The following is a 24,957-nucleotide window of genomic DNA, read 5'->3' on the forward strand; positions in this document are numbered from 1 at the left end:
CAGAAGAGGTCATTTGGAGTAAAAGGCACCTGACATTACACCACCCTTGCTGCATTTTCCTAGGGCACGGCTCACCGACATTACCTGGGTGCCAGCCTGGTTAAATCAGCTCCCTCATGAAGGAGAACTGAAAACCGTCTGTCTGGAACAATGCCTCCAAAGCACTGCCCTTCTGTGGAAAGAGGGATTCCAGAGATTGGGAGCCCAGAGGAAAGCCCCCAGGTTTTAACAGACCAGAAACTTCTGGGCAATTCTAAGATAATGAACCCTCTGCCCATATGACAAGGCAAATGAGAAGTCCTATGGACCTGTTTGTTTACTCAATTGTCTACACTACTCAAGATGTGGCCATCTGCACACGTGGTACAGGTCAAGGACAGGTAAGAAGAAAAATGGAGAGCAGACATTGAGAAAATTTTATAGCAATTTGATATTCTGCTGAATCTAATAATGAAAAATTGACATTTTTTATATTTCTTTTCCCCTAATGATTCATTTTTATTGTATTTTACAAAAGCATGGATCTACTAAGGATTGGAAATTTTTAAATGGTCCTTCACCACTTACAGTTTGATAAGAACTGGTTGAAAAGAACCAGAAGAAACTGAATTACTTGCAGTGAGACTTGAGAGTGCTATGATACATAATTCCTAATGATTTTTAGTTTAAATAGATCGTAATAAACAGGTATGCATGTGTGTGAGAAATGCATTGCCATTATCTGTGTATTAATTCCCTAGCAATACTAAAAACATGGAACACGCTTCAGTCAAACAAATGCGGTAAAGAGAGGTGAATTCTTTTCCAAGTCTAAGGAAGATCTAATGATAATAACAACGGATGTCATTTGGACTCTGCCATTAAAATGACATAAATATCTGCCCTTTCAAGCTAGAAGTTGAGAATGTGACTTGTTTATTTGGCACGGACTGTTTCTTCACCATGGCTCCAAGGAAGCCGTGCTAATCCCCTGTGGTCTCTGCTGGCTCTGGAATACTATCTTGGCTCACACTGAAGCACAAAAGGACATCTCAAATCTTGCTCCACTTTTTCCCCCTCCCAACACCTGTTACCAAGTTGCTTTCTTGGCAGGAGAAAGGTGGGGTGGTCAATGTAGAGGACAAATAAAGTTACTGTCATCACCACAGCTGAATAAGAAGTAGGAAGAGATGAGCACCATTTTCTAAAGAATGTCTCAGTCATGACCTTGTAATAATCTACATTAAAGGTTATATTCTGTGATTTGCAAACTTTCTCTGTCTCTTTTTTTGTCAATTTTTCTGTTAAGCTAAGAGCAGTCCTCACTGTCTCTAGGTTTGATTAGAGAAATCAGATCTATCCCAAGCCCAAGAGTAATGAGCTTACAAAGAGCAGTTACACAATCAGACCACTTCATAGATATTTCTAGCATTGGGATACATTTGTCATCTTAAACTTGTTTAAGAGAAAGTGGTTCCTGATCAACTCTTAGGCTAGTGCAAAAAATTCCATCCCAGAAATGTGTTCAGAATTATGAGAAATTAACTTTTTTTCTCGGACTCGGCCAGATTTAGTAATCCTAGTGGATATTATATCAAATTATATTTTATAGTAATTCAAGGTAACTCCCTAAATGGTGTGACTTGAGGAGAGGAACAGAAAGATGAGCTATTGCAAAAATACATTTCTTCATCAGTTTACCCTAATACATAATGTTCTCCAATTAAAATATTCCCTTTGCTTTAGTTCTCTCAGGCTGCCACAACAAAATACCATAGATATGATGGTTTAAAGAACAGAATTTTCTCATGTTTCTGGAGATTGGGAAGTCCAAGATCGAGGTGCCAAAAAGTGATTTCATTCTGAGGCTTTGTCTCTTGGCTTGTAGGTGGCAGGCATCTAACTGTGTGCTTACATGCACAGGGTGGAGAGAACTCTCTAATATCTCTTCTTATAAGGACACTAATCTCATCATGAAGATCCTACTCTCATTACCTCCTTTAACCTTAATTATCTCCAAATGCCATTACTTTGAGACTTAGAACTTTACATATGGATTTTGGGGAGGAGAAGAGATGCAAATACTTAGTTCATAACACCTTTGAATTAAGATATCATATCCAGTCACTGACTATGAAACTCCCACTGCCTGGCTCCCTGTGCTAGCCTCCAATACTTGGAGTTCTTACAACATTACAGACTGACAACAAGGAACAGTCTGAACTTGATGGAGATTTGGATGATGTTGAAGAAGTACAAGAAGATAAAAAACTGGTGAAGAAACAAAAATCAAAGCACACAGATGATGCAAAAGTCTTAGATTCTTGCAGCCTTCCAAGAACGACTTGATGGTCTGGTAGAAACACCAACAGGATCCACTGAAATGCTATCAGAAATCTTAAAATTAAATGTGCACAGATAGAAGCCAACTCCTATGAGGAAGTTCATGATCTTAAAAGAAAGTATGCTGTTCTCTATCAGCTTTTATTTGATAAGCAATTCAAGATCATTAATGCAATTTATGAACCTACAGAAAAATGTGAATGGAAACCAGATGAGGAAGATGTAATTTCAGAGGCGCTGAAAGAAAAGACCAAAATTGAAGATGAGAAAAGGGATGAGGATAAAAAAGACCCCAGGGAATTCCTGAATTTCAGTTGACTGATTTTTTAAGAATGGTGACTTACTCAGTAATATGTTTCAGGAACATGATGAACCAATTCTGAAGCATTTGAAAGATATTAAAGTGAAGTTCTCAGATGCTGGCCAGCTTATGAGTTTTGTTTTAGAATTTCACTTTGAACCCAACGAGTATTTCACAAATGAAGTGCTGACATATAGGACCTGAGAGTGGGGATCTGGATGATGATGCTAAAGCTATCCTTGCTGCAGACTTTGAAACTGGTCACTTTTACATGATATAATCCCAAGATCAATATTATACTCTATTGGAGCAGCAACTGAAGAAGATGATTATGATGAAGAAGGTGAAGAAGTAGATAAGGAAGAGGAAGAAGATAAGGAAAATGATCCAGACTATGACTCAAAGAATGATCAAAACCCAGCAGAATGCAAAAGGCAGTGAAGCAAGAAGGTCTTGCCTTCTGCTTCCCTGGAAAGGATGAATTTTCATCATTTGACAAGCCCATTCCAAGATTTTTGTTGTTTGCTTGCTTGTTTTTGTTTTTACAGCCTAATGTGAAATGAAAGAGATATAATATCCATAGTATCTTTTCAAATAAAATATTTAATTCTTGATACCTATTTTTATACAATTTGAGGTGGTCTTTTTTTCTGTATTTGTTTTTCAGCTATCATCACAGCATGTGGAGTGAAGAAATAATATGTAACTGGCAGAAAAGTATTCAATACCTAGGCTCTAAAGCAAGAAAAGAGAAGTAAAAAAGAACAAGAAGAAAAATTGTTATTTAAGAATTACTATTTAAAAATTACTATTTTAAAACTGGCCTTGTAAAATATTATTAATCCATTGCTTACTCTATAGTAATGTGTTAATTGAACACACTAGGTGCAGGTATTGTGCTTAGTATTATAGGGATAAACCTGCAAGTACTACCCCACCATAATGGACTTTACAGATGATGAGAAAATCAGACCTTCCACAAATAAGATTCATGTGCTGTTAGGGTGTTGTGCCAGAAGCAAGTTCAGGTGGAGCAGAGCACCATAAGAAGGAAAATCTACACAGGGACTCAGAAAGTGCTCGCCGGGGAGACCACACTTCATGTGACCCTATATGAGAAAGGCATCCAGCAGAGGGGTGGGGATGGGAGAGAAAGGTAGGGCATGAAAGGTGGACGATGGAGAATGGGATTGTAGAAAGGTAGGGCACTGAGGGCCAGGCACAGAGTCCAAAACTAGAAAGGCAGAAAGTTCCACATGCATGGTAGGTATGAGAGAGATCAGAGTGAATTTTCTATGCCCTGTAAAGGAGTCTTTACTTTGTCCACAATCTCTGAAGAATTTTAAAGAGCCACAGAATAATGAAATCAGATTTTCCATTCAGAGATCATTCTTCCACAGGCAAGGTGAAAAGTATATTGGAGGAGTCAGAGACTAGATTAAGAAGTCAAGGTGAGAAATAATGGAGTATGGGAGAGGATGAAATAAGGCAGAAATAGTGGTAGAGTTGTGAGAAGTGACAAGACTAGTGGATAAATTCAAAAGCGTACTGCAGTAGAGTGGTGTCTCAGACACCCAGGTGGCTCGAGGTGACTGGAGGCACCATTTACTGAGGTAAGGAAATCAAGAGAAAAAACAAATTTGGAGGGAACATGGGAGTTCCATGTTAGCCATTTTCCACTGGAGAGCTGAGAGGCAGTTGGAAATGTGGAGCTCAGAAGAAAGGCTAGGGCCGAACTTAACATGGAGAGTTACCTACATTCTGACCAAGCAGTTGTTACCCAACAAGAAAAGCCATGCCAGAGTGCAGGCTGCCTGAGTGAGGACCCTGGGCAAACCAAATAAACTCTATGTGTATATCTGTCTTCATGGCTACGTGGTGAGTTCCACTTGGAAAGGTCAAATCAGGGCAGTCCATAGTTTCATCCCTTGCAGCATTCTGCATATACAAACTGTTCCATATGAGCTATCAGCAGCACCAAGATAATAGGTTCAGTCTCTGACATGAAGTCTGTGCCAGCTTAAAGTTAGAGGTGAACTGCTACCCAGAAATATTTTAGAAATGAGAATAAGAATAGTTTTGTCTTGTGCATTGTTACTAGGTTTCTTTCACTTAGTACTAGATAAACAACGAGTCCTCAGAAAAAAACAATCTGTCTTAATGACTCCAAAAAGAGATTTGAAGCCTTCTGATAAGGACCCGTGATGAAGTGGAGGAAGTGCCTGTAGAATTATTTCCCAAGTGGGTGTGGTCAGAAGTGAGGAGAAGGGGGGCAAAGGGAAGAATCACCCCGTGATAGAAAAGCAGTGTAACAAACCGTGCTCTGAGCTTTCTGCTGTATTAGTAAAATGGCCCTTATTGTTTTGTCTAAGAAAGGTCAATTAATCACCCAAAGTGTAATCTGACAGTAATTAACCATCAGCAGTGACAAAATATCCGTAAGAGCTCAGATCAACAAAGGGTTTTGTTTGGTTGGGTTTTTGTTTTGTTTTTTTGTTTTTGTTTTTTTTTTTTTTTGTCTGTTTGCTTTCTCTTTCCAGATTGAAAAAGGAGTAATCAACACACCATATTCCTTTTCTGGCTTCATTAGTGATTTTTGGCACCTAGAGAGGGAGAAAAAACAAACAAACAAGTGTCGCAGATCATTTAAGGAGACCTGCAGGTAATTAACACAGTCCTGCTCCCTCTTCCATATCATCTCCTAACAAGGCTCTCAAATGTACCGAGGCAAACCTTGTCCAAAAATGAAGGAGAGCAAAAGATAAGCAGCATGGCCCATCCCTCTGCCTGAACAGGGGCCTAATAAATCCCAGAACCGATGAGAGGGAAAAAAGGAGAACTGCTAAACTGGATTCTAATTCTGGGTTACAAGAAAATTAACACTAGTGTTAGAAATTCCCACAGGGACTCCCTTGCCTCCCCAAAGATTTAAAAACAAACCAGTGTTCTTTCATTTAATCAAGTTTTGTCATCCATATTTCCACAACAAGCAATGAAGAGGTTTTGCAATCTATGGATCTTCTCCCGCAAAGAAGTCTGCAGGACTCCCAGAGGACTGCTACGTGTGGTCTTTTTCTGCATCCCATCGATCTCACCACACTCAGCACGGCCAAGTTCACAGCCTGCTTCTGGGAGGGCCACTGTGGCTGTCTTCATGTAAAGGTGTGTGCTCTGGGGAAGCACAACCTTTATATGCTAATGCCTTCTTGGATGATTTCCATAGAAGGCTCTGCTGAAGGCAGCAACAAGCCCTCCAGCCTGACTGCTCCGGGGGCTGGTGCTGTTGTCTGGGTTTTGGTTTTTGTTTGTTTTAATATCTGGTTCTTCTCTCTGGGCCAGCCATCTCTGGCTCTAGCCGCAACCTTCTCTGTCTGTTGTATCAATAAACTGTATGCCTAGAGTTTCTCTGGTTTGAGAACAGTCACATCTTGCTTGAAATAAAAGATGAAAATGGGATCTCTTCATTATGTAGAAACTGTCTTCTGTGCAACATCACCAAACACACCCACATCCCCAGCAGCAGAAGTCAGGGATGTCCCTGTTTAACCACTTCCCCTTGTATGGCGGGTTAGGATTGTCTCCTAGTCTTAGGATTGCTGAGACCTCTATCACTTGCCCAGGAGTCAGTTAGTCTCGTCTTTAATAGTTTCAGGGCAGAAAGCTCTTAGAGCAGCCTCTTCTCTTCTTGTGTTTATCGCCAAAAGGATCTTCCTTAAGCAGAGTGTAAATATTTTCCCATGACTCTTAGTCATTTGCTCCAATATTACCTTCTGGAGCAACATATCATGAATATATTTTCTTGTACATCATGGTCCCCCAAAGGCCTGAAGACATGCCTATGGCTCATTTCCTTCCTTCCATCCCACGAGCCTTTTATTCTCCATGCCATGTACAACTTGTTCCTTCAACCGTTCTTTATAAGACTCCTCTAGGTACCACATTGTAGGTACCTCAGCACTGGTGTTGTTTTAAAGCTCCCTTGATGATTCTAATACGAGGCCACTGTTGAGAATGATGCTATAATGCTGGCTGTTTCAACATGAGCACAGTGAAGTCCCCCGGGGTCATGGTAGTCCTAGGGAAGAGAGAGGATTATGAAGCAGGTAAAGTCTTTAGTAGAGGCGTTGCATGGAGTAGGAAGAGGAAATTTTTAACTGGTGGGTGCAGTACAGCAGAAGTCTCAAAGGAACCAGGTTTTTACACAGGCTCAGCATTAACCAACATGGAAGAGAAATTTATACCAAGGTCTGATGGCAAAGTCCAGCCTCCTGTTACACCAGTGGTTCATTCATGAATAAATATTTATTGAGTACCTATGATGTGCTAAGCAATGTCCTAGGCATAAATTTCCTGTTCTCATGGAGTATATAGTCCATCGAGAAATCAGATAGCAACCATGCAAATAAATAGATTATTAAGAATTTTAGGCAGTAAAAGAAAACAATAAGGAGGTAGAGTGTGAATTGTTGTCAGGAAGGCTTCTCTGATAAGATGACCGTTAAGGGGAAGCCTTAATGATAAAACAGAGGCTGTTGTGTTAAATGCAAAGGAGTTCAGTAAGCACAAAGGCCCTGAGGCAGAAACAAACTTGGCCATCTGGCACCTGGGCACTCAGAAAGTGGGCCATCAATCAGGATAGCCAGGAACCAAGTTGAGGTCTTATAGACCAAAGTAAGACATATGGGATCAGTTGTTCATGTAGTAAGATGTTATTGAAGGGTACCAAAGATCAGACTGGCTGCTCTAAGAAGAAGGAATAGGGGACAAAAGTTGAGACAGGGAGATTGGGGATGGTAATTACAGTAGCCCAGAGGAGATATGGTGATGATTTAGACTAGGGGTGGTGGAGGCGGCAATGGTGAGATGTGGCAGAATCATGATTTCCTTCAGAGGTAAAGCCAATATAGGATTTAAGAGAAAGAGGAATGACTCCTAGATTTTGGCCAAGTATTTAAATGATGGAGGTATCATTTACTGAAGGAAGATGAGATTTGGGGAGATAAGAATTCTATCTTGAGCAAGTTATATTTGAAATTCCTGTTAGACACCCAAGTGGATATGTTGGGAAGGCTGTTGGGTGTACAAGCTCAGAACTCAGGGAAGAAGGCAAGTCTAAAGATGCAGACTTGTGAGTGTGCTTGAGAATCACCTGGAGATATGATTAAAATGGTGATTCCCAGGCCCCACTTCCAGTGATTCAATAGGTCTGGTGTGGACAGAATCTGTACTTCTAATTAGTTCCCCAGATGGTTTTGAAAAAATCCTACACTCCACCTTTCTACTTCCTGTGGTTGACACTAATCCATTAAGCAGCCTGTTAGCCACTGAACTATAATTTTTTCCATCTTATTCAAATATTTTCAATTTTTATATGAAAATATTAATCATATGTTAACCTTATATATTATTGTCAATAACATATAATGTAATATTCTAAAATACTTAATATATTATAATATTTATGTCTTAGTCCATTCAGGCTGCTATAATAAAATACCATAGACTGGGTGACTTAAACAATAAACATTATTTCTCATAGTTCTGGATGCTGAAGTCCAAGACATGGCACTGGCAGACTCAATGTCTGGTGAGAACCCACTTCCTGGTTTGTAAACAGATGTCTTCTCACTGTGTTCTCAAATGGTAAAAGACACAGTGGAGCTCTCTAGTATCTTTTTTGTAAAAGCAACAATCCCATTCATTAGGGCTCTGCCTTCATGACCTAATCACCTCCTAAAGGTCCCACCTCCAAATACCATCTTTTAGGAATTAGGCTTCAACATATGAATTTGGAGGGGACACAAACATTCAATCTATGGCAATAAGCATATGTTGCTGCTAGGAGCTCAGCACACAAAATTTCGCGGCCCTGCCCACCCACCTGCCACCTGCCTTAACACCCAAACCTCTCCACAGAGTTCCAGCGCACCTGGCCCAGCCCCCTACCTCTCTGGCCTTCTCTGGCCACTTCAAGCCCCACCCTCAGTCCCTCAAGTCATCTAGGGCTGGTCCTGCCTCCCTGCTTCCACCCTGTCTCCGGAGCAGCACAGCAGCTCTGCTTTGTCATGGCACCCAAGGAGAGTGTGGAGGCCTCCCACTGCTGTGCTGTGCTCCTTCCTTTGGCAGGTGGGCAGGCGAGGTATTCTGAGTGCCAGTGGTGGGTGGCGAAGGACTGGTGAGGGGGGTGCTACAGGCTCTCACCCACACCCACCCCAGCACAGGATGGTTCCACCTCCTCCAGGTACCATCCCACTTACGCCCCATCTCCGGCGCAATGCCCTGCACAGGCAGCCTCCTGAGATCAGTTGGTCAATATGTGTTATGACATCCTGACCATTAGCATATTAGCTCTTTATTATTATGATAATATACTGACTAGATAATATTGTTTTAATTAAATGATATAACTAGTATACACAAATATATTGCCCATATATTTTCCAACTTATTCACAAAAAAATGAATGATATTAAATGCCTTTTAGGAAAGTAAGCATACTTTTTTTTTAATATATATATTTTATTCATTTTTTACAGAGTGGAAGAGAGAGGGACAGAGAGTTAGAAACATCGATGGGAGAGAAACATCGATCAGCTGCCTCTTGCACACCCCCTATTGGGGACGTGCCCACAACCAAGGTACATGCCCTTGACCAGAATCGAACCTCGGACCTTTTAGTCCTCAAGCTGACGCTCTATCCACTGAGCCAAACCGGTTTTGGCAAAAAGTAAGCATACTTTATCTCCAGAATTCCCTTGGTCAACTTCTAACTTAAAAAGGAGAGGAAGGAGCCAGGACCGGTTTGGCTCAGTGGATAGAGCGTCGGCCTGCAGACTGAAAGGTCCCGGGTTCGATTCTGGTCAAGGGCATGTACCTTGGTTGCCGGCACGTCCCCAAGTAGGGGGTGTGCAAGAGGCAGCTGATCGATGATTCTCTCTCATCAATGTTTCTAACTCTCTATCCCTCTCTCTTCCTCTCTGTGAAAAATCAATAAAATATATTTAAAAAAAAAAAAAAAGGAGAGGAAGGAGAGAAGGGTTGGATGCATTGAAATGAATTATTCTTATGAATCCATGTAGTTTCCTAATAAACAAGTCTTTTCTACTTCAAGGGGCTTATACACCACGTTAGAATCCATTCCAAAATTAAGCAGGAGATCAGCAATTTTTGTCTTCTATGTTTGTCAGAATTACCTTTTTTGAAATCAAGACAGAACTGTTACCCCGTCTTTGACACTTCTGCTGTCTTCTGTGAGTTTTTAAAAATGGCTGACCTGTTTTAGTGTTCCCACCTCACATTTGCAAGTCATTGTCCCTGTTAGTGCTCTGGCGTCATCAGCCTGGGCCTGGACCCCTCAATCCAGGTGGTTTATCTGAGAGCCAACTTGCTCGTCCCCCATGAACATGTTCCCCGCCCCCAAGCCAAGCTCTACCCGGGCCTTGCTGTCTGAAGCTCATTGTCCTTCACAGAGACTCAGCTCTTAGGACAAACCTCAGCTCCCGGACTGGCTTTCCCACTCAGCAGGGGGCCCATTCTTTTGTTCTCTTTGCTCCCCACTGACCAAAAAAATTAGTTTTCATTTTTCTTTCTGAGTTATTTTTCCTCAGGGGTACATTTCATTTCATTGGGTATTTCTTTGTTTTATGTTATTTTTGCAACCTTCCCAGTTATAACCTCCAACTTGAGCTTTCCTGACACCATTCCCCAGCGTATACCAAATTTTTATGTGTATCTTTGGCTGAGCACCCCTCTTTTCATGCTGTGCATGTCTTTTTAATGTAACCTCTAAATTCCAGACACCTGTACATGTTAATTATCACCAAAGCAGATCTTTTAAACTATTCCTATTCCAGGGTGAACATTCATAAACCATTATGGGACTATTGATGGGTCTGGCTTTCTGCATATGCCAGCCTGGTCAGGAAGCCTTCTACAAAGTTGTTAGTATTATTCAACAGCCTTTGTTGCTATTTAGATTACTCCTGAGGTGAGGTCAGAGGGAGATGTGACTCAGGTCCAGGACTACTGACCTCAATATCTCCCCAAGGCTCGTTTAATGGTTAAGATAAAAGGAGCTCTGGAAACAAAGTTCCGGGAGATTTTGTGGTAGAATAAATGATGGTGGTGAATAGGGATATGCACTCGTCATTAAAAGTGGCATGTTTATGGGGTGCTGACACGGTTTATGGGGTGCATGCCTTCAAGTACCAGCCAGATCCATGCTTTTTCTAATGTTTTCGCCTTTTCCCAAAGGTTTGGACAACACAGCTGTGATGAGGCTGCCAGAGAAATTCTTCCAGTTGAGGGTTGTTTTTACATTTATCCATGGCCAGAACTCCAAGCATGAGAGTTCATTCTCTTTAGATGTGACCTTGGAACTGGGACTGCCACATCACACAACTCTGGGGCGGTGGTGAGGGATGGGGGAAAGGGTGGGGGGGGGGAGGGGCTCATTCTCATGGTATTCTTTGTTGTGTCCCAGAGGGCACCATTCCAACTGTGTAGAGTAAGAATGGTACCTTCTGTAGTTGTGCTACCCAGAGGTGGTGCAGCGGACCTCAACCTTATCCTATACTGCTTTTCCTACTTCCTACATCAGTCAGCTTCTGAACCTACAAGCCTTGACCCTAGAGAGCACTGAGTCACCATACAGGTTCTACAAAGCAGTTGCAACAATGACTTCCATGAAAATAGTATTTTATAGCCCACTTAGTGCACCTTGTCCCTGCCACACATCTCAAGAAATTCCTCCGTGGCCAGGACCATAAAGCAGGCACAGTTACCCGGTTTTATCCGTAGGGATCCAGTAATTCTCATTCAAGACTATGGAGTTCCATGACCTTGGGCCTGGCTTTCTCCTTTTCTGTCCAGTGCTCTTTCCACTAGCCCCAGCTGCCAAGATTGGTCTAGTTGAATGCAGAGCCCTAACTTCTATTTCTAGATCTAACTTGTTGACCCTGCTTTCTGGAGTCCTACCAATGATATTTCAGTTTGTTACTTTAGTTTAGAATGTATATTTTTATTTAAAAGGAAATACATAATTTTGCCACTCTATATTCCATAGTCCCTGTATTATTTAAGATTTCTAGGAATATATATATAAAACACAAACTCAGTTTGAGCCAGCTTTTTTATCAAAGGGGCAATTCTAGAGTATCCTAATGACCTCAAAGTATTAATGCAGCAGAGTCTCAAAAACAAGCAGGAAGGAAGAATTGGTCTCTGCTCTTCCTGTGTATATGTTTTAGTCTTCCTTAAAGTAGACTGTTTCTCTCTGTCTCTCAGGGCTCTTGCTAAAGAACAGTCACCGTCTTTAGGTACTGAAATGTAGTTGCTCTGGAGAAGGTCCATCTGCTCCCTCTGTCCCAATGCCAACTCTCCTGGGAAGTGAGGGCATGGCCCAGCTTTGGTTCAGTGACACCACTGCCCAAATCAGGTCAGCTAGCCTGGGCAAGTTACACCGCACACATATAACCCTGGAGCAGGCCCCAGGAAATGGGAAGTGGGCAGGAGTGGAGAGCGGGTGGGGGACTTACCAAAGATTATGGTCAGAAATGTGCCTAACTAAGCCCCTGACCCTAGTGCTCAGGCTGGATCTGTACCAGGCCTGTATCCCTGGGCAGAGCTCCATCTAAATCCCTCCTCCATCTTCTGCTCTGGGTCCTCTTACTTGCCCATATTACCCTGCCCCACTCTGGCCCATTTATCTTTCTCCCTATGCTGATTAAACTCAACATTGTTTCTGGACAAGCAAAAGCATAGGCAAAGGGGCCACATTCACCTCTTGCCTTCCCAGGCTCACCCTCCACCACTGGTTTTGTAACCTCAGAGCCACTTGCTCAACAAGTTCTGTAAAAGTCCAATCCAACCTGAATGAGACTATAGGATCCACTACAGCCCCTCTAGCCCTTCTCTGCCCATCCAGCCATAAGTCATTGTCTCTACCTTCAATCAGTCTTTCTCTTAGGTTTCTTATTTCTCACTTTCCTCCTTCTACACTCACTTCCATTCTTCCTCACTCTCACTTTATACACTCTAGACTTACTTCCCTCCACTTACGCCCTTTTCCATTTCCCCATATTACTATTGCTTTTACTTATCTGTCATGTTCCTACAACATACATAGTATATATCAAAAGAGGTAATATGCAAATTAGGCCAGGACTCTATAATGGACCACGACCAGACAGGAAGAAGTTGCGCACGCAGGTGAGGCCCGGAGTGAGGCGGAGACAGAGGCAGGGGAGCCTGCCCGAGCTGGCATGGCAGCTTAGGTGGCCCGGGAGCAGACACAAGCAGAGGGGACCGGGGAACACTGCCAATCAGGCATGGATCCCGGCCCCCGTGGGGTGCCTCCTAGCATGGCGGGACACGGTGCACCTCCTCGCGGGATTTCGATCACGCGCTGGGCCTTATATTCAATAAGAGAAGACAGAGAAATACTCTTAGAAGAAACTGACAATTTTCAAAATAAATTGTATGTTAATAAAACTCCAAAAACCCCAATTTTAGTCAACCCTTACAAATTAATAATAAAGTTTAACTTGAAATAGTAAATGTTTAGAATACCTGACAAATTTTTGAATGAAATATAATGAGAAGGAATCTGTACTACCAGATTCAAATACATTTTAAAGGGACTATAACTAAAACATGACACTGGTGTGGAGAGATTAATGGAACAGGGGTAAAGAAACAGATCCATGAGTACATGGGCCTTTAGTGATTATTTAAATGTAGCAAGGAAAGGAGGGTTAACCCACTAAATAATGTAGAGGCTATTCATAACCATTAGAAGAAACAATAAGTTAGGTTTTTATCTATTATAAAATAATGATTTACTAAAGATTTCAGCGTTTTTTAAAAAGCTAGAGCATTTCTGGAAGTAATATGCTTGTCACCTTAGGTGAACAACATACTTCTTAACAGGACACAAAGGTAAGAAATCATAAAGTGTAAGACTGACAGATTTTGCTCCCAAAAATTGACTGTCTTTATGACAAAGCACGCCATAGAATTGAAAAATAAATAAAACACTTAGAAAATAATTTCCAGCTCCTATCATAAACAGAAAAAAAGTATCTATAAATTAATAAGGAAAAGATAAAATTCTGATAAAAATAGTAAAGGGATATGAATAAAGAATAAGAATGAACAAGTACTGTCTGGAAAAATGCACCATATTTTTATTAATCCAAGTAATAATCCAACAGTGAAATAGTTTTATCTGAGCATCTAGAAAAAAGTAAGAGGATAACTTAAGAGTTTTATAACCTCAGAAATGACTAATCCCCATGTTGGAGTGTGGAGAAACAGCACTTTCATATATTATTGGCAAAATTGAAAAGAAGTACACAATTTTAAAGCATCTTTCTAACACAACCCAACCTATAAATTTGATAATTACAATAAATATTTTCATTCCACTTTTAGGAATTTATCCTGCAGAAACATTTTCATTGGCATCTAAAGATGTATAGACCAAGATGTTCTCAGAAACAATACTTGCAAGAACAAAAATTTTGAAGGCCATTATAATACTTACCAGTAAATAAATTCTGTCCCAACCATGGTATGGAAAGCAATAGAAGAGTTGAAAGGATTGAGACAAGTGTGTATTCACTTCTCCAAAAAAGTGTCCATGAAATATTATTAAATTTAAAAGACAGCCATAAAACAGCATGTATAGTGTTATTCCATTTATTTAAAATGATAATGTGTTTGGACATAATTACAAAAGAGCTTTAAATGATATATATCAAGTTGTTAACAGTGGTTATCGTTAGAGGGTAAAATTTTGTATTTACATATCTGTCATTTGAATGTTACATGACAAGTTTCTATTCTGCCTCTATTCAGGAAGAAAATGTTTTTGTTGTTGTTGTTGTTGTTGTTGTTGTTGTTGTTATTTTAATATCCATTAAACAAGTGTCCCTATCTCTGGCCAGAGTCCATCATTGCACCTGTCAGGTCTTAAACTCAGTGATGTATGTGTGAAATCATCTTTTAATGGCTAAATCTGGAGTCTCCTTCAAATCTGCCAAATTCTACAAAGATGCAAAAATAGCCATTGCTAGTGTGTATGTGTGCATGTGTGTGTATATTCTAATAAACCTCAGAGGGTCTGCCTTCCTTTTATCCCTAAAAAGCAAATAGAGAATCATATCAACCACCTGAACTAGTAGTATCTCAGGCTGGGGTCAAAAGGAAAATTGTTGGTTTACATCCTTTCAAAGGTTTTTCAAATGATGCCAAATAATTAGAAGATCGTGTTAAAGGCCTTCAGACAAAATCCCCCTGGGTTGGGGGTGGGGATAGAAAGTGGGAGCCAAGATAAAGATCCTACCCTTTATTCCCCACCCACACATTTGATGTTGTCATCAGTTGTTCCTTATTAGTGTGGACTCTCTTTTTCCCAGAGAAATTTATCTCATTTAATTGCGGAGCACGCAAGACAGGCCATCCATCTTGCCCCACTGCCCATACAAACACTGGAAGGATGGGCTGTTTTCATTAGCTTCTCTCCGGCAGAGCCCTTTCACTTTCAAATTAAAGGAAGTCAGGGTAAACATGATAACCACAATTAGGATATTTTTAGAAACATAAAATCCTCCAGAAAGCACGACACTAATACCAGTATTATGATTGAAGTTAGGAATTATGGTTATTAGGAGCTTTGCAGTTTATGTGCTTCATAAATCTAATCACTTCACACATCCAGTGCTGCTGCTTTATTTACTGAGACATTCACGATGACAGACAGTACCTTTGAGAAGGGCCAGATAAACAAAATATTTTACATACTCCAGCTTCTGTGTCTAATGGATTCATATCATTGAGAGAAAAAGGCTTCATTAAAGGAACGGCACCAGATGCTGAGAAGCCGATTTACCATGGAGAGTTGATCTGAGTGATCTGCTCCTGTTTAATGGGAATGGTGCTGCTCTATTCCTGGAGTCCTCTGAACAGAGTGGAAAGGGAGGGTGGCCGGTGTGTGTCAGGGTACAGGGAGGAGATGGGTAAGCTGACAGCTCTGTAGATAAGAAACTTTCCCTGAGCCCCAGCCAGTTTGGCTAAGAGGATAGGACAGGTTCTATTCCGGTCAAGGGCACATACCTCAGTTGCAAGCTCAATCCCTGGCCCTGGTCAGGGCGTGTGCGGGAGGCAAGCAATCAATGTGTCTCTTTCACATAGATGTGTCTCTCTCTCTCTTCCACTGTCTCTAGAAAAATGTCCTCTGGTGAGGATTGATAAAAAAAAAAAAAAGAAAGAAGCTTTCCCTGATAATTTGGAAACCATCTAGAAGAAATACTAGTATGTAAATCTGAGCCGAAACTGGTTTGGCTCAGTGGTAGAGCGTAGGTCTGCGCACTGAAGGGTCCCGGGTTCGATTCCGGTCAAGGGCATGTACCTTGGTTGCGGACACATCCCCGGTAGAGGGTGTGCAAGAGGCAGCTGGTCGATGTTTCTCTCTCATCGAGGTTTCTAGCTCTCTATCTCTCTCCCTTCCTCTCTGTAAAAAAATCAATAAAATATATTTTTTTAAAAATCTGATGGTGTGCCTATGTGTCCAGGATCCTCAGGAAAATCCATTATTATCGGGAAGGCATCTTAAGAGAGAATTGCACAAAGTGACCCCAAAATCTTCCTCCCTAGATGTTGCTGTAGTTCAGAGCCCTGAGTTATCTTGAGAAGAAAACAGAATGAGGTAGGGAGTTTTATAACCCCAGACCACCAGAGCAGAGATAAAACAATTTTAGTATTGTGCTGACCTTTGGATGTTTGTTGAAATCAGATGCAACCTTCACTGTTGAGGTCATAATTGCAAAGATTAAAATTTATGATTAAGAATATTACTATGTAGTAGGTTGCAAATTAGGAACATTTTAAAGGCCATACACACCTTGTAATGTTTTTCCAGCAAAAGTATTAATGCAGAAATGTTATCACAGTGCCTAAGACACAAGCAATGCTTTTCATACATACATACCTATCCACAAGCACCCTCCACTAAAAACCTACGAGGTTATCTAAATTATCTGTAGGCAGAAATCACAACTTCTTTGATTCTTCATAACTACTAATAGAGTCGCCCTGTCCACATGGCAAACACTCTATAAATGTGATTAATTGAGAAGGCTGGACAAGGGAATGTGCCAGACTGGAACTTCCCCCCAGTCCCTCCAACCACTTTGACAATTGGCTTAGATTTTTGAGTCTGTGTTTGTGGGCAGAAATGTGCACACATGTGTGAATGTGAGGTGACACTGTAATCCAGGAAAGAAATTGTGGTGGCTTGGGCCAGGAAGTGGCAATGAAAAGTAAATACGCAGAAGAGGGTAGATTTGAGAAACATTGAAAAAGCAGAATTGACAAGACTTGGCTGTTGTCTAGATGTATAAAGCAAAGAAGAATGAGGAAGCAAAGATGGCACTCAAGCTTCTGGCTTTCTACAACTCATTACATGGTGAAAACATGTTTGGAGAAGAAGATGACCTATTTAGTTATAAACATACTGAGCTGCAAATGCCTGTGGTTATTTAGATGGAGAAGAGCAGCAGTCTTGATGAGGTATAAAAATAGCCATAATAGAAGTGAAAGGAGTTGAGAAAGAAGAACAGGAAATTGGACTTTATGTAGTATAAAACTTGAACTTTTGTATCATTAAAATACCTTTTTGGCAAAGAAAACAATATAAGAAATTCCATAGAATGATGAACTCTTTGGGAATGAAGTGGCATAATTATTGCCTTAATTTCTAATAAATAAGTGAGCTATCATCTTAGGAATCTTTGCAAACAAGGATGTCATCCAGTAAGATAAATGAAATCCTGTCTTGTGATAAAACACAACAAACAAAAACTCACAAAATAAACAGAATCTAAAGTGTCTATAAGAAAAATCTTGTATTGTGAGAGTACCACAATCAAACATTCTTCTGAGGAATTAAATGTCTATATTTTTTATGTCACTGTCTTTAAAAATAACTTTTATTGATAGCAGTAAAGAATAATCTTTGACCTTATCTAAATATGTGGAATTCTGATGGAAAAATAAGTGTAGGGAGAAGGCCAGAAGCATGAATTATGCATGTCACATCATCACACTTGTTCCTCAATACAGAGCTGCAGCATGCTTTGCATGGAAAAAGAAATTAGAATAGAACAGATATTGAACAATTTTCTCCATAACTGGTTCTTACTCACCTTAAATGTAAAATTTTATTTAGCTTATTTCAAAGGGAGGCATCCTTATTAAGGGAACACATTTACTGGCGCCTATTGGAAAGGATTTAATGCAAACAAGCTTGAAATAATTGAAGGAAAAACACCTTTTGACTGTTCTCAGAAGAGCTTAGCAAAGAAGAGGATGGCAGGAAAGAATTACTTTATTATATTGATTTTCTTGGAGAAATCAAAGGAGGATAACTCAAATAGACCAATTCACTTTTGTCAAACTTAGTGGAGGCAAGTAGAACAGCGGTGAATTTATGTGTCAAAAACTGTTTGCAATCATTTAGTTGAATATGCAAATCAGGATTTTCGCATTATTACTCTAATAAAATGGCTAATACAAAAGGATGTCTGGGTTCATTTGCACATATTCTTTGTTTTAAATGAATGCAAGTATAATAAGTGTAAGTTTTGTCTAACAAAATGTTTACAGTCCAATCAGATCATTAACCTGAAATATGAAGAGAGTGATGCATTCATTGTGGTGCAATAACAAAGACATTGGAGCACAACAGAAGTAATTGGAAAACAGTTCTCTCAATGCTAAAATCTATTTTTATTTCACGACGAGCAAAACATTTCACTTTTATTTACTTATTTTTTTTAATCTTTATTGTTGAGAGTATTACAGATATCTCCCTTCTTCCCTCCCATTGCCTCTCTCCACATGATTTTCACCCCATCCCAGGCCTTCACCACCCTATTGTCTGTGTCTATAGATAATGCAAATACAAATATAAGATCTTTAATTTCTTCTACCCTCCTCTCCCCTTTCCTTTGAGATTCCTTAGTCTGTTCCATGTTTCCATGTCTCTAGTTCTATTTTATTCATGTTTATTTTGTTCATTAGATTCCTTGTTTGATATTTTTATTTTTAGATTCAATTATTGGTAGATATGTATGAACTGCCATTTTGTCATTCTCCTTATCCTCCCCCTTCTCCTCTTTCTTTTCCTTCTTCTTCTTCTTCATTCTCCACTTCTTCCTCCTCCTCCTCCTAAACAAACCCTTAAACATTTCGTGTAATATTGGCTTGGTGATGATGAACTCCTTTAGCTTTTTCTTATCTGTGAAGCTCTTTATCTGCAGCATGGGTAATGAGTAAAGAGGATAGGTTTAAGTGTAAATGTTGGAGGAGGAGGGCATTCTAGTAGAACAGAGTAGCATCCAACTAAGAGAGCAGCTGTTTTGTCCATAGAAAAATAGGATAGACATTCCAAATTTTTAAGAGCAGCAGGAAATTTGGATTTTTAAGTGGCTGAATTTGTTTTAAACTGCTCTGTGGGCCAAACATGTGTGTCACAAAAATGGCCTTTGAGCTTCCCCAACATAGCACTTTATAACTAGAATGAGTATAACTAGAATGCTGTCTAGAGAAGTATTGTCCATACTAAATCATCCTTCAGGTTATGGTTTAAGGCCATTGTTATTATAATGATACTAGTAATGATAGAAGTTTCTGGTCACTCTGCTGGGCGCCCTTAAAAACAAATCATGAATGCTCTACCTGAAATTGTCTCACTTCCCTGTGCCTACTACATGCTGTCCAGTCTCTTAAGGCATCTCTAATATATCAAAGTCTAAGTGACCCTTACCACCAGTCAACTGGTCGACCGGTTGCTATGATCTGCACTGACCACCAGGGGGCAGATGCTCAGTGCAGGAGCTGCCCCCTGGTGGTCAGTGTGCTCCCACAGCCAACCTCCCACAGTCACTCCCCCTACTGGCCAGCCCCAATAGGGACTCCATGAGATGGTCCCAATTGGCCCCAATCACCAGCCAGGCGGAGGAACCCACCCATGCACGAATTCGTGCACAGGGCCTCTAGTAATTTATAAACATTAAAAGCATAATCAATGTTCATTAGAAAAGAAATAACAAAATTAATAGTAATTTTATCAGTTTGCTAAGGCTACCATAACAAATACAGCAGGCCAGATAACTTAAACAACAAAAATAAATTTCTTCACAGTCTAGAGCACATGTGTCAAACACAAGGCCCGCGGGCCAAATCCAGCCCGCCAGGCCTTGCAATGTGGCCCGCACCGCGCTGTCATCACTGCACTCCGCTGTCAGTTTATGACATTGTCAGTTTATGACTGTTCAGTAAACCATTCGGTCCGCGATTTAGGCTGGATTTTAGATTTTGGCCCCTTCTCTGATTGAGTTCGACACCCCTAGTCTAGAGACTGGAAGCTCAAGATCAAGGTGTTTGCAGGGTTGGTATTTTTCTGAGGCTTCTCTCTTTGGCTTGTAGATGGCAGTCTTCTGGTTTTGTCCTCACATGGTTTTTCTTCTGTGTGTGTGTGTGTGTGTCTATACCCTAATCTAATCTCTTCTTACACTGATTCTAGTCGTATTAGTTTAGAGTCCATCCAAACAATGTCATTTTACCTTCATTACCACTTTAAAGGTTCAATCTCTAAATATAGTCACATTCTGAGATACTGGAGGTTAGGATGTCAACACATGAATTGAGGGATGGGGGGCAAAATTCAACCCTTAATAGTAAATGACCCTACAGATACAAAAACTTAAAAAGTCTCTTCTTTTAATTGCATTTAGCTCATAAAAATAATTTAAGATCATAAATAATAAAAATGTAAAGCCTGCCATAGTAAGGTAAAATATCAAACTAAAATTAGTAAGGATATTGTTGGAAGATATTTTTGAAAAGCCAGGTACTTTCTTTTTAATCCTCACCTGAGGATATATATTTTGTACTGCCTTTTTAGAGAGAAACAAAACATCTGTGTGAGATAGAAACATTGATTGGTTGCCTCCCATATCACCCCAACCAGGGATCAAACCTGCAACCTAGGTATGTGCCCTGGCTGGAAATTGAAACCTTTGGTGTATCAGCCAATGCTCCAACCAACTGAGCCACTGGCCGGGGCTGAAAAGCCAGTTATGTTTAAATCAATATGGCCTGCCCATATCTATCATAGGAGTTCAAAGATTTATCTACCACAATATCCAGGTTCAACAGATAATACGTTAGAGCATGTCTACATGATGGGAAACTCAGAGGAGAGGAGTTGGTATGGAATACACAACACAGCATGCCCCGCAAATCACGAGAAAAAAATATCAACTTCATGAAAAATTCACAGAAGGGGTTAAGGGGCTGGCTGGTAGTTAATGAAGTATTGGGAAGGGTAAATCATATAAGATGGGGCTTTGGCTTTTTGTAAAAAGAGCTTTGACTTTCATTTTCTGTACAAGTCATTCTATTGGACTAGGGAGAAAAGCAGAGAGAGCAACAGAAACAGTATATGTGGACTTCAGTGAGGCTGATCATTTTAGCATAAAAGCTTTTATGACATGAGCAGGGCCCTAATGTTGGTTTTAGGACTGAGCTCCAAAATGTAATGTTAGTGGTTTGATGTCAGCATAAAGTGGTTTATGTCAGCATTCCCAGAAAGCCAGCCTTTGGTCTGATATCTTGCCGATTTTATTCCCAAGCACCATGATTTAATGGGCATGCTGATTGTGCCACCAACGATAATTTGAGGCGAGAGGTTTGTTTGATAGAAGCTAGGAAAGCAAAGAGTATGCAGGTAGGATATGTAAAAGGTTCCCTTAGATTAGGAGAGAGCTTGGGGAATTCAATACCTACCACTTTAAAGTGGAAATATAAGTATAAGTGAGCTTTTTAAATGCATAACATTCACACTGAGAATCGAGGCTCTTTTTCTTCAGTCTACCTAAGAGACTTGGGCCAATTTCAATTGGGTAGAGTACACTTATGGCCGTGTCTTACATAGTTATATAACATAATAAGCATCCATGCTGAGTTCCAACCCAAGACTGGTCTGTGGTTGTTGGATAAAGTACTCTATTAGTTTCATTGAACATCTGGGATAAAAAGGAGTTGTTCTTATAATATATGATATATAAAATGCCTTTCGGTTAAAGACTCCAAATACCTATACACCTATAAAGTTGTTATTTTGGCCACAGGCTCTGAGTGTGAGAATACATTGCAGTGATAAGGTAGAGATGGACTCCTGGCCCCCTTCAGCCTCAGATGTTGTTAATGGCATCAGGGTTCTGATCCTACAACAGCTGAACCCATGGCTTGGCAGGTCAAAAACCTTTCTGTGCACTTTTCAACCCACGCTGAAGTCCAATATCTGGGAAAACACTCAGGAAAATTATTTCCATTTTCAAATTTCCTTATGGTCACATTGTTATTTTGGCAAAAGCAGGCAGAAATTAAATGTCTGTCAAATGCATACTACTGGCTCCAGCAGCTATGTATAATTCTGGCTTTGCCCTTTAATTTTCATTAGAACAACAAAAAATTGGTTTTAAACTTATTTTAAAGATCTATCTTCTGGAACTCATTATGGAAATTCACGGGTGTCAGACTTAATCTGCAGAATAAAACCCAAACAGCCAAACCTTATCAAAACTGAATATCTTCCCAGAGAAAATATATTCTCCCAGCACACACACACACACACACACACACACACACACACAAAAAAAAAAAAAAAAAAATGCCCGAGTTTTCATGTTTCAGCTCATGTCTCCCTCATTAAATTATTACTTAAGGTTTCCTTTATTTAATGAATATTTACTGAGTATTTACTAAATGTTAGATGTTTTGAGGCACTAGGGAAGGTACAAAGATGAATTAGACAAGGTTCCTGCTTCTAATATGCTCACAATATGAAGACAAAAAACAGACACTGAAGGAAGTCATTACAATTTAGTATAAAGGTGACTTAGAAGCAACTGACTGCTGCCTGATAACACAGAAGATGGCACACCAACTGCCAGGGAGCTTTCTGCCTTCTTGAGAGCCCTAAGTCAACAACGGGTTTCCATACTCGTGAGAAAGGGGTTGGCAAACTACAATCCAATCGCCAAGCACATCCACTGTCTGTTTTTGTAAATAAAAGTTATATTGGCACACAGCCATGCCCATTCATTTACAGGCTGTCTGTGGTACTTGTTAGCTACAACAGGTAAGTTGATCCCTGCCCTTCTCCCCAGAAGTATCAATATCATAATACCCAGAACATGCAAATATGTTATGTCACATGGCTCAAATTAAGCACCTGAGTCCTTGAAAGTGGAGAATATTTGGAAATGATGCCACAATGCTAGGCCTGAGATGGAGAAGCCTGTGTATAAGGAACTGAATTCTGTCCACAACCCCAATGAGGGAGGAAACTACTCCTCCCCTGGAGCCTCCAGAAAGTAACGGAGCTGTGATTTTGGCCCCTGAGACCTGTGTCCGACTTCTTCCCTCTAGAACTGTAAGGTAAAGACTTGTGTTTTAAGCCGCTAACTCGTGGTAATGTGTTATAGCAACAATAGAAAACTAATATAGACAGAGACCATATAACCCGAAAAGCCTAAAATATTTACTATTTGCTCCTTTACGGAAAAAGTTTGCCAACTTCTGTTTTTGGATATGGCTCGCAAATATTCCAGAGGTATTTCAAAAGCTAATAACATAAAGTGCTGTCTCCCAGTATACATTTTGCTTTTTTGCTTTTTAGTGATAGGTTTCTACACACACACAATTTTTATCATGGCTTATGGAAACCCAGCCAGAGACTGTATTCCCCATCATCCTTGTTAGCTAAGCATATCCGTGTGGCAAAATTATTGCCAATGGACTATGAATGGAAGTGATGTGTGCAACTTCTTTTTTTTTTTAAGAATAAGTAATGTTTATTTTTTATTTTATTTTTTTTAATTTAACTTTGTATGTATTTTTATTAATGTATTTTATTGATTTTTTTACAGAGAGGAGGAGAGAGGGATAGAGAGCTAGAAATGTCGATGAGAGAGAAACATCGACCAGCTGCCTCTTGCACACCCCCTACCGGGGATGTGCCTGCAACCAATGTACATGCCCTTGACTGGAATCGAACCTGGAACCCTTCAGTCCGCAGACCGGCGCTCTACCACTGAGCCAAACCAGTTTCGGTGTGATGTGTGCAACTTCTGTGTCACTTTCCTAAAAGGAAGTTGTTTACCTTCCACTTTCTCTTGCCCCTTCCCAAATGCTGGAATGCAAAGCGGTTGATGAGAGGCTACCCTTGACAACACGAGAGAAACTAATACCCTGAGGAAGGATAAAACAATAAGATGGAAGGAATATGAATGCCTGAATGACTTTATGGAGCAGAGGTACAACTTCTCTGGATCTCACTACCTGCATCTGGACCATTATGAGAGAAAAATAAACTATCTTAGCTGAGTCACCAGATTTTGGAATGTTTATGTCTCAATAATTCAGGCTTTACCCTAACTAGTACCCTAAGGTATGGGAGGCAGTCCCCTACCTTAGGGTAGGATTAGAAAAAGAGATTTGTTTATGAATGGGCTGCTCTATCCAAAACCACCACAGGTGCTTGGAGATTTCCCAGACCAGCTTGAAATGTCATATAGAAATTTTAAAATATGACTGAAAATTCTATGACATTTCTCACATCAAGAGATAGGACCTATGTCTCCTCTCCATGAGTAGGGGAAGGCTTGTGTCTACTTAGATTCATAAAGAATTCCAGAAGTGATGCTAGTGCCCTCAGAAGGGAGTGGGGGGTCATAAAAGGCCATGTAGCCTCCATTTGTTATCTACAACAGTCACAATGGAGCCCTGAGCTACCACGTTAGAACTCCAACTACCCTGAGGTCACCATACTGGAGAACCCACACATATATGCTATCAACAGTCCCAGGAGGGGATCCTTCAATCATCCCAGCCAGGTGCCAGATATGTGAGTAAAGAAGCTACCTTGGAGGTGGCTCCTCAGCCCCAGCTATTTCAGCCTCAACCACTTGGACATCCCCGGTTGTCTGAGATACTTCAGACAAAATTAAACAGAAGAGCCCTTTGCTCTTTCTGAATTCCTTACTCACAGAATCAATGAGCATAATGAAATGATTGCTACATTATGCCACTGAGTTTTGAAGAGGGTGGTTACATCTAACCTCTCTCCCTAAGAATGAAGAACAAGTTGGATGACAAGGTATAAAAATTCACTGTCCTCCCAACCACCCAGAATCTAACAATTGGGATCCCTCCTGAAAAGATAAATGAGGTGTCTCCAACATTATCTTCTTCTTAAGGTAATA

General features: G+C 40.3%; 1 pseudogene across 1 annotated transcript; it reads left to right on the top strand.

Moving 5' to 3' along the window:
• Nucleotides 1-278: 278 nt before the first annotated feature.
• LOC311626891 (nucleosome assembly protein 1-like 1) lies at nt 279-2,827 on the top strand (annotated as a pseudogene). Its single transcript has 2 exons — nt 279-380; nt 2,179-2,827. The product of its transcript is annotated as a nucleosome assembly protein 1-like 1 (transcript).
• The last annotated feature ends 22,130 nt before the right edge of the window (nt 2,828-24,957 follow it).

Source organism: Pipistrellus hanaki, assembly GCF_964339955.1.
Source record: "Pipistrellus hanaki genome assembly, chromosome: 8".
Taxonomy (NCBI): Eukaryota; Metazoa; Chordata; class Mammalia; order Chiroptera; family Vespertilionidae; genus Pipistrellus; species Pipistrellus hanaki.